The 13,459-nt window shown below is 38.0% G+C and overlaps 1 long non-coding RNA gene across 1 annotated transcript in view; it reads right to left on the minus strand.

The window, feature by feature from the left end:
* The window catches only part of LOC143694853 (uncharacterized), a 114,291-nt gene extending 108,728 nt beyond the window's left edge, over window positions 1–5,563 (minus strand). The window contains exon 1 of the long non-coding RNA XR_013183579.1: window positions 5,507–5,563. This is a non-coding gene — a long non-coding RNA (uncharacterized LOC143694853). The remainder of the gene's footprint in view (window positions 1–5,506) is intronic.
* Window positions 5,564–13,459: the final 7,896 nt, after the last annotated feature.

Consider the following 13,459-nt stretch of genomic DNA (forward strand, 5'->3'; position numbering starts at 1 on the left):
AACCAGTTTTTCTTTAAATTACAGTAGCAATTGAATAATTAATGCAAAATTACAGCAAAGACACAAAGATGCAAATATAAGAAAAACAAAGTTTTCTTTCCATTTCCAGTCTCCCTGATGTGAATGAAAGGAACATCACACTCTTGATGTATTCTCCCCACAGAACACATACACAACCATGGGTAGTGAGACAGGACTGAGTGGTCAATTACCACATGCTACAGCGATGATGTGAGGCTCCAATATTGTTTAACACAAAAATGACAATTTCCATTTGTTTATACAATTTACAAAAGTAATTACTTTAAAAAAAATCATTCTGGAATAAAAATCAGTGTTCCACGTGTAAAAATTCTGAAACAGAATGTTTGGATATTTTTAGAACAGAACATTTCCATTTCTCATTGATGTGTTCCCGCAGAAAGTTTCAATTATCACAAAACAGCACTTTCAGATGGAAGAAGCTGCTGTGAGAAAACTCCTGACCAGGCCTTTTCCTGCTCCTGCTGAAGAGCTCTGCAAAACTCCCAGCTTCTCCTCCTGCTGGAATCACGCTGGAGCGCTCTATCCAGGGCCTGCAGCGCCAAACGAGCACTTTCCTCTTTGGCCAGCAGATGGCACAACTTTTGTCACAGGGTTTATGATCACCAAATTTTTTCAGGTTTGTCATTGCCAGGAATGGTTTAGTAGGCTTAACACTCAGCGTTTCTTCTGGGTGAGTAACACTGTAGCTAAAAACACCCCATCTGTGCAATCTGTTTTAAATATTAAGCTCTAGCAATAGAGCTTCGATGCTTGCCAGTTACTTACTATAAGCAAAGCATATAAATAACACTCTAAATGTAATTGGATGAACATGTAAAATAAGGGCTGCTCTCGCACCAGAAAAATTGTATTCTTATTGATACAGACAATCGGAACTAGGAGCCTGGGGTATGAAAATATGTCTGAATTAAACCTCTGTTTACTCATACTGCTGACATCCAGAGCCATATGATGGCCATTCTGCAGCTGTCTGAATTTAATGTTCTCCCTCCCCTGTTCATTCCATCTGTGACAATAGCACAAAACACATATTTTAACTGACCATATGAAAAATTCCTCAGCTTTACTATGGATGGACTATTGGATTTTTGCCATAATTCAGACATGACCTTTTCATCACACTCAGCAGTTTCAATCATCCTCCAGTGTTATGTTCACACAGTGTAAGCCACGGGAGAGAGCTGTGCAAACACCTGACATCAGAACATGTGGAGCATTAATGATGAACACTGCTATTTGATAGGATGCAAGAACCCATTTCTTTCCTTGTTTTCTCAGGTCTCTCAGCCAGCAAGACAACTGCTCCCAATTTAGGAATAACAGCTCTGAGGATAAATGAGTCTAAGTGGCTACAGAATTAGAAATGACACTACTACATTGCCATTGTAATGTAGACAGAGCTGTACCAAATCTAATGTACAAATTCCTCATATATTCTTTAAAAATAACAATGGGGATAGATATTTTCAATTTTGTAACCAGCTACTCACCCACAATTCTTGATTCTGCTGTGTTTACAAGACGACATTAATGTAATGCAGCTCCCACAGTTTTAATTAAGCTTATGTGCAAGTTCATTTGGGAAAATGTAATTAATAACACAATGTTTCTACTGCATTCTAAAATAAGAGGAAGGGTGTGTTAAGGAGTAAAGAATGAAGGTTTTTCTAGTTGGGTACGGCATTTTGCTGCAATGAATACTCCTAATACTGCAGCTCCTGCAATGGTTTCAATCTGCTGCCCACTGAAAACTCAACCATAACCTTCAAAGGAGTAACTCCTACCACTATGGAGTAACAGGGATTAGAAACCTCATAGTGATTCTCTTCTCTTCTGCCATGACTACAGATAGTGCTGATCTGTGGGTTGAAGATCAGGCATTAAAATACTTACCTTACTCAAATTAAGCCAAAGAAAATCAGAATGCCTTGCAGAATTCAGTCACGCCAAAGGAATATATTTGTTTTAAAAATGCAAAGACAAAATATATTTATGAGGGGCCCTGTATGAATTTGGTGGATGCCTCTCCACCTTCCCACTGGATGCACTTATCACAAGATCCAACAGACCACTTGGCTTGAAAGAAAAGAAATACTATAGTTTCAGTGCAAAACAAGGGAACAAAACAAGTCTGACTAAGGCAGAGAATGAACAAGGATGTATTTTTAACTGAAACTTAGATTACTATAAGAAAACTCCAACAGTTGGGCTAGACAAGAATTAAGGATTATTGATTTCAAGTTGGGGAACATAATGCTTATGAACAGAATATCAATAGGAGCATGTTTAAAGAAAAACTTTGTCCTACATGCCCAAAACACTATAGTTCAGTGCCTTAAAAATCCACCAGACACATGTAAAAAAAAAATATTATTTTGTTTCTTATTCTAACCATTAAGCATGTCAGCAGAAGTTAATTTCTTGCCATTTAATCCAAGAGAAAAAAAGACTAATGCCATAAAACATTATGAAGAAGTAAATCTAGTATAACTGAATTCTCTTCCTTTCCTGTGTCAATTGTTCTACTAGCTGTAGTGACTAAAAGAGTAGTAATGCTCACAAAATTAATAAAAACAAAGGGGTATAATGGGATATAACTCGGGCTCTGCAAAAGAAAAAAAATCAGTTCCAGAAGGAATCCAGAATTCGGACTGATCGTTTAAGCAGTCTTGTGACTGCTAAACTAAAATCTCCTGTTTGAGTGCAGAAGCCTGATTTTACATTTTGCTGAGAAGTCTGTGCTCCCATTAACCTTAAATAGCATTATGGGTACTCAGCATTTCAAAACTCAGGCCTTGGACCACTCAGCCAAAGCCTATCGCGTTGAAAGTTGATATTACCTGGAGTGGTTGAGATGGAAATTGAGCAGCGCAACACCTCAAAAATGTAATTATGGGCAGCATTAGCCATCAAAGTAGCTTTTATATTTTACAGTGTTTTGGGAATTAGTGCAAGTCCTGGCATTAACCACAGCAGCACTAGTGGCTTAACAGCTTTTTTTCCTGGCCCAAATGCAGAGATTAGAGTGTTCTGGGCAATGTTTGCCATACTTCCTTTTTCCCTTGATCACTCCCACAATACAAACCAGGTGGAAGACACAGGCAAACCAAGCATAAACTACAAGATCACCCTTTTCTTCAGAATTCAGTACAAACATGTGGACAGATTAGTAGATTTACAAACAACACCTCTGTCTTGTTCAGCTCCGTTAAGTTGCTTTTCTATCATAAGACAACCAAGATGCCTCTGAAACTTTGACTCAAGTTGATAGATCTGTGGGTTGTAGCTGACAGTTTGGCATGGAACAGCAGCAGTATGAAGGTTATAATGTGGGTGCACTCCACTCAAGACATTTCTGTATCAGCACTGCTGTAGCTCTGCTCTTATTCACTGTAAATACATACTAGCCACCATCAATCCATCAACTGGAACAAATAAATATTCATACTATTTGGAAATTGATGAGAATAGCTTGTCATTTAGCAACACTGTGCTTCTGCCCCCACTCTCTGCCAATGAAAAACTATTACATTGATCTTAGACTGCAACACTAACCATGCACTAAATATTTATATAAGGCAACCAAATTTTTGTCTGGATAGGGTCCCTCCATTCCTTGTTTAGCACTTATTCCACAAAGAGGTGTTTATTATACAGTCATACTCGTTTGAATAATCACCTCATGTCTCTGAAGAACCCAAACTGATTTGACTCAGAAGTTCAGTGATCTCTTCTGAAATATAGCACCTAATGCCCTGTGGAAATCAGTCCTAATACACTCAGCAAGGCACTATCAATTGTTCAGAGAAAAAGACTAAACCCCTTGCTGACACTGAACTAAATTACCATCATTTGTACTGCCTCAGTCATGGATTAAGACTTGAACTTCACATGCACTGGCTCAGAGGACCCCCACAAACCTTAACAGGATGTTATCAACCCCAAGTGCACTGGAGAACAAAGTAAATCAAAAGAATGGTTCTAAAGAATGCAGGAGAACTTTTTGTAGCTTACAAGTTTGACAAAATTAGTCTGAATCAAAAATGAATCTGGCTAGTAAAAATACACTTGAACATCCAATTCCACGTGACAAACTTTGGAAATGGAAACTTATGTATGCATGATTGATAGCTCTTGCCCAGTGCCATTCATGACTGGGAAATGTATGAGCTAAACTCTATACACTCAAAGAATAACAATTTCACAGTGAGAGATGGTAGTCCTAAAAATAAAAATCTGAATCCCTAACATTAACAGCCTGAATTACTCAGTCTTACTACCAGGCTGCTATAGAAAAAAAGTTCACTCTGACCCAAACTGCAAACAGACTACAGGAGAACAGTCTATTTGATAAATGGTGGTAAAGTGCAAAACAAGAAATTGTGAGAAAGGGCTGATCTATCCAAGCACACTCAATAACACAGCAAACAGATGGTTAAGCAATATCAACACAGGAGTATCAACACAGCTAATACATTGTTACCACTGCCTCCAGAGTTTGTTTTGTTCTCCTCAAGGCCCCGCCATGCAAACACGGCAGAAGTGCTGGGTTTGCTGTGCAGGGCACGTGGGTTCAGACACCTCAGAAACATCCTAGGGACTGGGAGAAGGAGCAGGTGAAGGATAGCAAAAATATGTAGAGTGTAGGAAAGCAGCAGCAGATGTAGAAACAGCAGCAGCAGCTTTTTCATGAGTGTGTTGCAGATAATTCTGTAATGATATTGAAGTCTTAAACTACTACAGAGCTCACCCCATTAAAGATATCCCACAGAAAGCATGTCTGATGTTGGTTCTATAGTCAGTATGCTTGAGTATCTAAAATTCATTTTTATTTATTTATTATACATTTCCACTCAAAAGACATCTACTTAGATAACAGAAGACAAAAGGTCATTGATAAGAGATTGATAACACAGCAACATATCACAACAATCTTATCAAAAAAACCATAATTTCACTTGCATTTTGAAAGGTTTCACAGCACTGCACAGCTGAATGTAACAACTGAGGCATTTTAATATATACAAACTGCATTCATCAGCTCAATATTATGCTGAATTTTTTACCACCATTTTTTCTTCTTTTTTATCTCCCTACTGAGTTTTTTCATGGCTGTCTCTACCCAGGGTAATAATGTTAATGCCCAAGTAGTATCAAAAAGCAGCTACCTTGAAGCAGCAGTGAGTATTTTCTAAAGGAAAAAGTCACTCTTCTTCTCCCTCCTTTCTTTGCAGCATTTCCTCCTGAAAGCATGGGAGTGTGCTTGCTTGCTCATCACTCCTGCTACCCTAAACAACTGAGATAGATAGCTTTGTTCTTCTGCACCAGCAGTTCTGCTCATGAACACTGACACTGAATTTCCTTTTTTAGACAGCAAGGACGCAGACTTTCTTCCTCTTCTCCCTCCCTCTGCCTTGCCTCCCCTCCCCCTCCTACAGTCTTTGCTGTGCCCTCATCTTACCTTCAGCAGCACAAGAAATCCATGCTGCAGTTTTTTTTCCTCGTTAGCAGCTCTATGGCAACAGCAGTTCTGAGGCAGCAGTCCTTTACAGTTCTCACTTCATTCTCCTTCCTTCTGCATAAAGATACACAGCCCGTTAGCCCAGGAAACCAGCAAAGACAATTCTGATGGGAATTAGTAAACACAATTTCACAATTATTTCAGGAAAAAAGCATGTTCCAGGGGGTACAAAGTTGTATTCCCAGAAGAGATTAATATTATGTGCAATGCAAATGAATAATATTAAAAGGAAATCAGAGAAATTCTTTTGGGTAATTAACTGTAAAATCATCTTTGCGATAACTCTGCTTTCTTGGACAGAAAGGTGAAAAAGAGAATTCTGAGCTTAAGATATACACAGTATTACATTCAAATAAAGTCCTCTAAGAATTTGTCATTGTTTGACCGAGTCTTTATTTGTTATTAGCACATAAATTAAATCATTGCTTTGCTTGTAAAAATCCTGCTGAAATAAAGGCAATAATGGCTCACAAAATCTTGTAGTCTTGTAATCCATGGAAAAATATATACCAGAATACATTTAGAAATGGTAACGCAAACCTTAGAGAACAAAAAAGTGACAAAAGAAAAACTACCGGTAATTGGGTAGTTACTGAGTACTATAGCAGCTGCCTGCTTCAAAATCAGGATTTTCTGATCTCTTACTTTGTTACTTCTAAATTAATCAGAACAATGAGCTACAAATAAATGCAAATATGACAGCAAAAAACCCAACTACTTAAGACTCAGAAACAATTATTAGCAGAAGCTCTTAAATCAAAGCACAAAATACTTTGAATAGAGGCATATCCATTCTCTCTATATACTGCAACAAACTGCCAATATTTTATAATCTAATCACTTTTATCACGTGCACAAAATCAATCAATCGATATAGTCCTGCAATTCAGCATGAACTTGCATTTCTCTCTCCTGCTGTGTAAAGAACAAAGGTTTCTTGCCACTGCCAAAAGCTGTGACAAGAAGTGTTAAAGTGCATGTCCCTGACTGGCACGAGCAACACCACAGTTACTCGTGGCTGGAGTAAAGGCATCGCCTGCATCCTGTCTGTGCTTGCATCAGCCCATGTCCACACCTGCTGGAAAACCTGGGAAACAGGGGCAGGTGCTCCTGGGCACAATCTGAGAGGAAAATATTGAATTCCTTACTAATCCAGCACCTCACATGTTCATTTTTGTCTCATCTGGCAATATTCAGTTGGCATACCAAATAATATAGAATAGTGTTCTGGGATGGGTTGAAGCACAAACTACTGGGGCTAAGGACTGACCTACAGAGGCTTCCTAGCACTAAACAGAAGCCCCAAAAACCAGAGCAGTTACATTTAACAGCTCACTTGGCACTTCAGTTTAATGGGCACACAACTGAGACTCAGCCACAAGAAGAACGTGCATCGCTAACACTGTTAAAGAGAAAAGCCTTTGAATAGTTACTTTTCATCCAAAAGAATCTCAGAAGGATTAAGAAACCAAACAAATAAAATGATTAAACAAGTCAGAATGTTGATCTTGATTAATTTTAAACTTTTTCTAAACTTTTCCCCACCCTGATCTGGCTGCTTTGCAGGCTGAAGCACAGGTCACAAAGCAATCAGTCCAAGCTTTACAATTTACAAAAAGAAATTCTTCAAAGAGAGATAATCATTTCCATTTTACAAAGAGATGAAAGAAGGGAACAAAGCTGAAACTACTCATCTATAGTTTCACATTGTGCCAGTATCAGTGACAGAAACAAAACTTAGGGAATCTGAGCTATTATTACCTGAAGAAATGAACAGTCTCAATTTTCTTATGAAAAGTACAGCTCAGTAGAAAACTTTCAGTTTATAGAAATTAAGATTTACCTTGAGGCCAATACTTCTGATCACAAAGCTCATTTTATTAATGACAAAGTATTTAGCTTAATTAACTTCTACATGTTACAAGAAGCTCTATAAACTGCAAAATACTGTTGTGAAGGTTAAAATCCTCTGATAGAAAAGAAACAAGAAAAATCAGTTACTATGCAACGCTGGATATGGACAGAAAGAGCTTCTGTTAGGAAAAATGAAATTATTTCTGTGATATCTTACTGCTTAGAGATGTACACATTTGAAATATTCTGACAATAAGTACAGAGTGTATTACTGCCTGTAACACACTCAAAGCAAAGCTCTCTGTGCAGTGCTGTATCAGCTGGTAACACCAGACATTTTGTTGTCACTAATTTGAGATAGGCCCTCCTACCTCACAGTGCTGCACACTCTGGAAAGCACAGTGTGTTTGTTCTGACATCCAAAAGTGAGATTGGGATGGACAGACAGAGTCACATGGCTCACTGCTGTCACCAGTGAGGACACAGGCCAGCTATCAAGGTACACATATGTACAGCATACATTACAGACTGGTGCTCTTTTTACCACTTATGAGTCCCGTGAATTTACCCCTGTAAAAGTCAAAGAACTGCTTGGCCTTTTTGGTGTTTTCATCTTGGGTTTGGTTCCCACACATTACTTCCTCCTACTAAGCAAATAACACTCAACATTTTTACCAATAAGGAAAAGTACTCGAATTAAACACAGACATAGGTGTGCCTGCAGTGGCTGTTCCAAAACGGAACCAACTGAACACAGCAAATTAAAAACTCAAGCAATGTCAGTGAATAGCAAATTTGTCTAATCATGAGAACAAACAATGTGCAGAGATGGTTAACCAACAGCAGAAGGAAAACAGTTTTCTTCAAAATAATGCACAGGCCTGTATTTACCCTTCTCTCAGACCTGGTAAAAATATTCTTGGCCAATTGTCTCACAGAAATATATGACATGCAGTATTTCATGGCTTAAAAATTAAATGCAACCACAACTATGTCAGGATGTGATCATCTGCCACCTGGTTCATCTCTCAGCTTTATTTACTTTTGAAATATAAAGAACAAACTCTACCCTGGAAGTAGCCTGCAACTTCTATCAAAGACTTCTAGGCCACCTTCCATTACTGATACCCACATTCTTTAAGGATTTGCCCACACATAACCTTTGAGACAAACAATATCAACCCCACATTACAGAGAAGAAAACTGAAGTGCAAAGAGAGCTCTCACTCCAATAAAAGTCAATGGCAAGTCTAATAAATATCATCTGCTCAATTTTAGTGCTAAAATTCCAGTCTGTGGTCACACTAGGAGCCCTTAACACAACAGAGGAACAGAACTAAGCTGATTTCATGTCCTGGGCTTGACTAGAAACCTTGAAAACTTGGAAACAAAGAATCAAAGTGCTCAATCAAGAAGAACATTCAAGACATAAAACTGTAATTATTGAGTTTTATAGCATGCAGAGGCCTGGATGACTACAAAATCATAGAAAGAAAAGCATATTTCTGTTTCAAGTATTTGGGCTAAAATTTTATTGTGCCAACATTCTTCTTATTACCAGAATTGTTACTAAAATTACAAGACTACTGTAAGTGATTCCATATGACAGTTTTCTTATGTTACACTCATTTAAAGAATTAACAGTAATTTACATACTTCCACTAAGAAATTAAATACTGACTTTCTAGAATTAACCCTGTTTTTTATTAGAAGATCAACCAAATGCTAACCAAAGTAAAAGGGAAATTTTTCACAATTTTAAAGTTTTGGACGAAACTATACCCACTATAAAAATAAGTAGCAATTAACTTCCCCTAGCTCTTTAGATTTTTTGATCCCCTGGGAGAGGGCTGAGAAACCAAGGTTCCTTTGAGGGCCCAGAGTACTTCTGCTGCTTCCTTTTCAGCAGCAGTTTACAAGACCTGTCTAACTGTATAAAGGAAACACCATCTTTCTTAAAAATTCAGCAAGAACTTCACCATTTCAGAGCAAGAAATAAGTAATAAATAACTCCAAACCCCTGAAGGTGAGAGGGTCACTACGAGTCTGAATTTAAACTCCAAACTCTAAGAGGAGATGAATTAATGGATGAATAATCTGAAAGAATAAATTCACACAACTTTGCTGTTATTTACTTTAAACCATCCAAGTAAATTAGTCTTAAATAGTTTAACAAATTATTACAATCAAGAAAAAAATCTAACTGGGAATGAGAGAACTTGAGCTAAGAAACAAAATTCTGCACAAGTGAAGCAGGAACACTCCTTGGAGATGTGTGCTCCAAGCAATTAGGAGGCACAAGCCATAAAGCACCCCACAAACATTTCAGACAAGTGAGTCAGTGGCCAGCCAAAGGCCCCGTCCACCCCACATCCTCTGCACAAGCCTGAATATCTTGAATAGACTGAGCATGTGGTGCAATTAAATCAACCAAAGCAGTTTAAATCCCACTGCCTTTCCATAGTGCTTGGCACCTAAATAATTTAAGGATCTTTGATTATGTTCCTTATTGGCCTAGTGCACAACTATTCAGTGAGACAGAACCTGGACAAGGAGAGGAAATTCTGGATGTACTTTCAATTCACTCAACAGGGACATCACTGAGATTTCACAACACATTTGACTACAGTTACAAAGACTAGAAATATCTGTCAAAACATAACAAAGTTGTAAAATAACGTTAAAAAAGGATGACAAAGCAAGCCTAACAACCCAATGTACTAAAGTCATCATAATGTGCATTTCAGATTACACTGAAGTACTACAGAATACAAAGCCAGCATTCTCAGTCCATTAAAAACATTGTACCTTATACATTCTTATTGTTCAGCTTTTTTAGATTGTAATTTCAATGGAGGAACCAAAAATACTTGTTAGCATTAATGACACCCCAACTGCATTTAAATAACAAGCATGGGACTCCAGGAATTTGGACTTTCTTTCTCCTCTGGAGGTTTTCCAGAACATATCCACTCCTACATCTGAGGAAGCACGCTTTTGTTTAGGCAGGATCCTTTGGGACTGATGAACTGAAAATATCACTTCTTGCTAACAACACCCTAACAAATCATCTTGATCCTTAACATGACCTACTGTGAGCAAACTCTGTTTACCATTACCTTCCTTGCCCTGCCAGTCATGGCAATCAAATAATACACAGTCTGAACCCTGGCACCAGACTTAAAAATGCAGGAAAAGAATTCTGGGATCTTGCAGGCTTCCTATGAAGTACCTGTCAGTTTCACAGCAAATTCAAATCATGCCATCAGATTATTAAAAGGAGATTTCTGAGGTTTCCTAATGCAAATGGTACCATTGCCTTTACCAGGATATTGGTGAGCTGGAGCTCAGTTTCAGGAGGTGTCAGCTCCTACTGCTTTCTTTAACTACGTCACTCCTTCCTTCAGTCTGCATGAATAATCACTGGAAACCCAGCTGCTAAACCAGCTAGTCCATCTGTTACCCCTGCTAATAAATGTATTATTATGTTCACTCTCACTAAAGAGCTCATGATTCACTGGGATTGTCTTTTTGGGAAACACCTACAAAAGTATATTAGGTGTACATATATATATATATATGTGGTTGTGGATCCTATCTTTAGCAGCCTAGACATATTAGTGTCTTCTTGGTTTCCCTTCTGCCTGAAGATAACATGAACCTGGTCCTTGGGGAGCAAGTTTTCAGCTGAGGCTGCTCTAAAAAGCTTAATCAGATTTAAAGCCAGGGGACCACTAGAAATCCCAGTGTCATTACAAGATTTTTGTCAGTGACAAAATCTGACCTTTTGGCACCTCTCAGTTTGATGCTTCCTGTTCAGAACACAAATAATTCCAGGCAGAGTATGGCTAACAGTGGCCCATAAATACACAAAGTTGATATGAACACACATGAAAAGACTGTTAGCACTACTGTAATCAAAGAGATATTTCTCAAACCTTGTACAGAGCTTTTAAAGGGTATAAAATGTAGGATTCTTTTCTCTAGTGCAGTTAGGGGTCATTGCTAATACAAGAAGCCTGGATATCTTGTTTCGTAAAAAGAGAAGACTGATTCTGTGTTTCCAACTGTTTGCTTGAAGTTTATGAAACAACATTTTTTTCATCTTTTCATCTTTTCATTTGGTGAAAGAAGTTGATGATTTCCACTGGAGGAAACACTGGGGTCCTTTTCTCATATACCTTAATATACCATATGGATGTGCCAGATCCATATAAGTGCCTTTCACGTGGGAACTGATGATTTGTTTCTTAAATCATAATTTCATTGTTCCAGTCATACACACTTAGTATGGCAAATAGAGGCATCTGCCAAGGAGCCACTGGACTGAGGAGTGTCACTGCATTAAAACAACCATGAACCAGAGCAAATAACACAACCAAATTATCAAATTCTGCCAAACTCTGCCACAACCATGTGACAGCAGAAACCAGTCTGCTCACAGGCTTTACTTTCAATTTTAGCATTAGGTGAATCAGAAATGAACAAAATCCTCAGACACAGGGATATTTTAAGCTCATCTATAAAGGTCAGCGATCAGGAGCTCAGGGGGATGTTCGGCTCTGTAGTTGCCTAATGACAAGAAATCTTGGCATTTAATCAAGAGAGCTCCCACTATTTTAGCCAATAAATTACAATACCAACTTTTAAAATTGTCCTTCTTGATTGAAGATAATAATTTAAAAAAATTTTCGAGGCTTTTTTTTTTTTTTAGTAGAATGAAGTTTGACCAAGTGTTGTAAAACAAGATTTGCCACAAGCTAGAGCAATGAGAACAACTTCTCCTTAAAGAAATCCAGGAAAGCCTTGTTACTAGAAAACTGTTATCAAATCTGAGCACTCAAAGTAATCTGAATACCTGGGTAATCTGAAATGACACTGATTTCTTTATTGGAAAAGATAAAGCAGATACTTGTTTCTGAGATGCCATTCCAGGTCTGGGAAGAATGATGGCTTACCTTCCTAAAATTCCCACATGTCTGGAAATCTTTTCCTCTCAGATTTGCAAATCTACTGAGACTTAAATGCAGTGCTTGAATAAAATATTCATCTAAATTCAACAATTTTCCTAATAAATATTCAAGATCCTTAAAAAATACTCAGTAGTGTTATTTCTCCATTTAGACTCAAATCACTTTTAATGCAGTGGGAAATCTAACAGTGCTAGCCCAAAACTGTGTTCACATTCTTTCTTCAGTCCATTCTGTTTGTTTTTCAACCAGAGGTTAATAGTCCACACAAACTGGCATCATTTATTTAAAAGGCCTCTAGCTATTGTTGTGTGTCTAGCTGAACTGCAAACAAGAAATATGCTCAATATTTTCTACCCAGCAGGGGTGGACAGAAAGAACTTGAGAGCATTAGGATAGGCTGACAGTGGATTTATATAATTTTGTTGGGATAGTGGTAGGTTGTAATATTTCTACAGATAATATTGCCCCAGCAGATGCTACCATAGGAAGATTTAAGGTATATATAGTATTTGAGAGGTTCCCTTTATGGATATTCTAGATGATTCTAGACAATTTACAATATTCTAGACAAGTAAAGGGTTGAGTTTTTCAAGCACTGCCTCCATTTCTTCATATATAATCACTATGGAAACAGATTGCAAAGTGATACACATAAACCATACAAAGGTGGCACAAAATTATCGCTTATAATTGATATTACTTGCCACCATAAGAAATACTGATTAATAGATTAGATTATTGTGAAATCTGATATGAGCATTAAAATGATCGACATTTTTTCTGCCACAGTAGAAAGCGTTGGGCAAGATCATGCAATCGGTTTGCACAGTAACAGTTCTTAGTGCTTTATTTTGGACTGCACTAACCTTTAAATCATTCTTGCCAGGTTTTTCGTGTACTGCGATCTGCAGCACATCACAGCACCGTGCTTTCGGCAGCACGCCGAGGACCACCTAACCTGTCTCCTACAAATAGTCCTGCATCCCCTTCAGGATTGATCCACCCTCAGGCCTCGGGACAAATTTGGGGAATTCAGCCACGGGCCCGCGGGCCTGCACTGGGTGTG

The sequence above is a fragment of the Agelaius phoeniceus genome, chromosome 10 (genome assembly GCF_051311805.1).
Source record: "Agelaius phoeniceus isolate bAgePho1 chromosome 10, bAgePho1.hap1, whole genome shotgun sequence".
NCBI classification, from domain to species: domain Eukaryota; kingdom Metazoa; phylum Chordata; class Aves; order Passeriformes; family Icteridae; genus Agelaius; species Agelaius phoeniceus.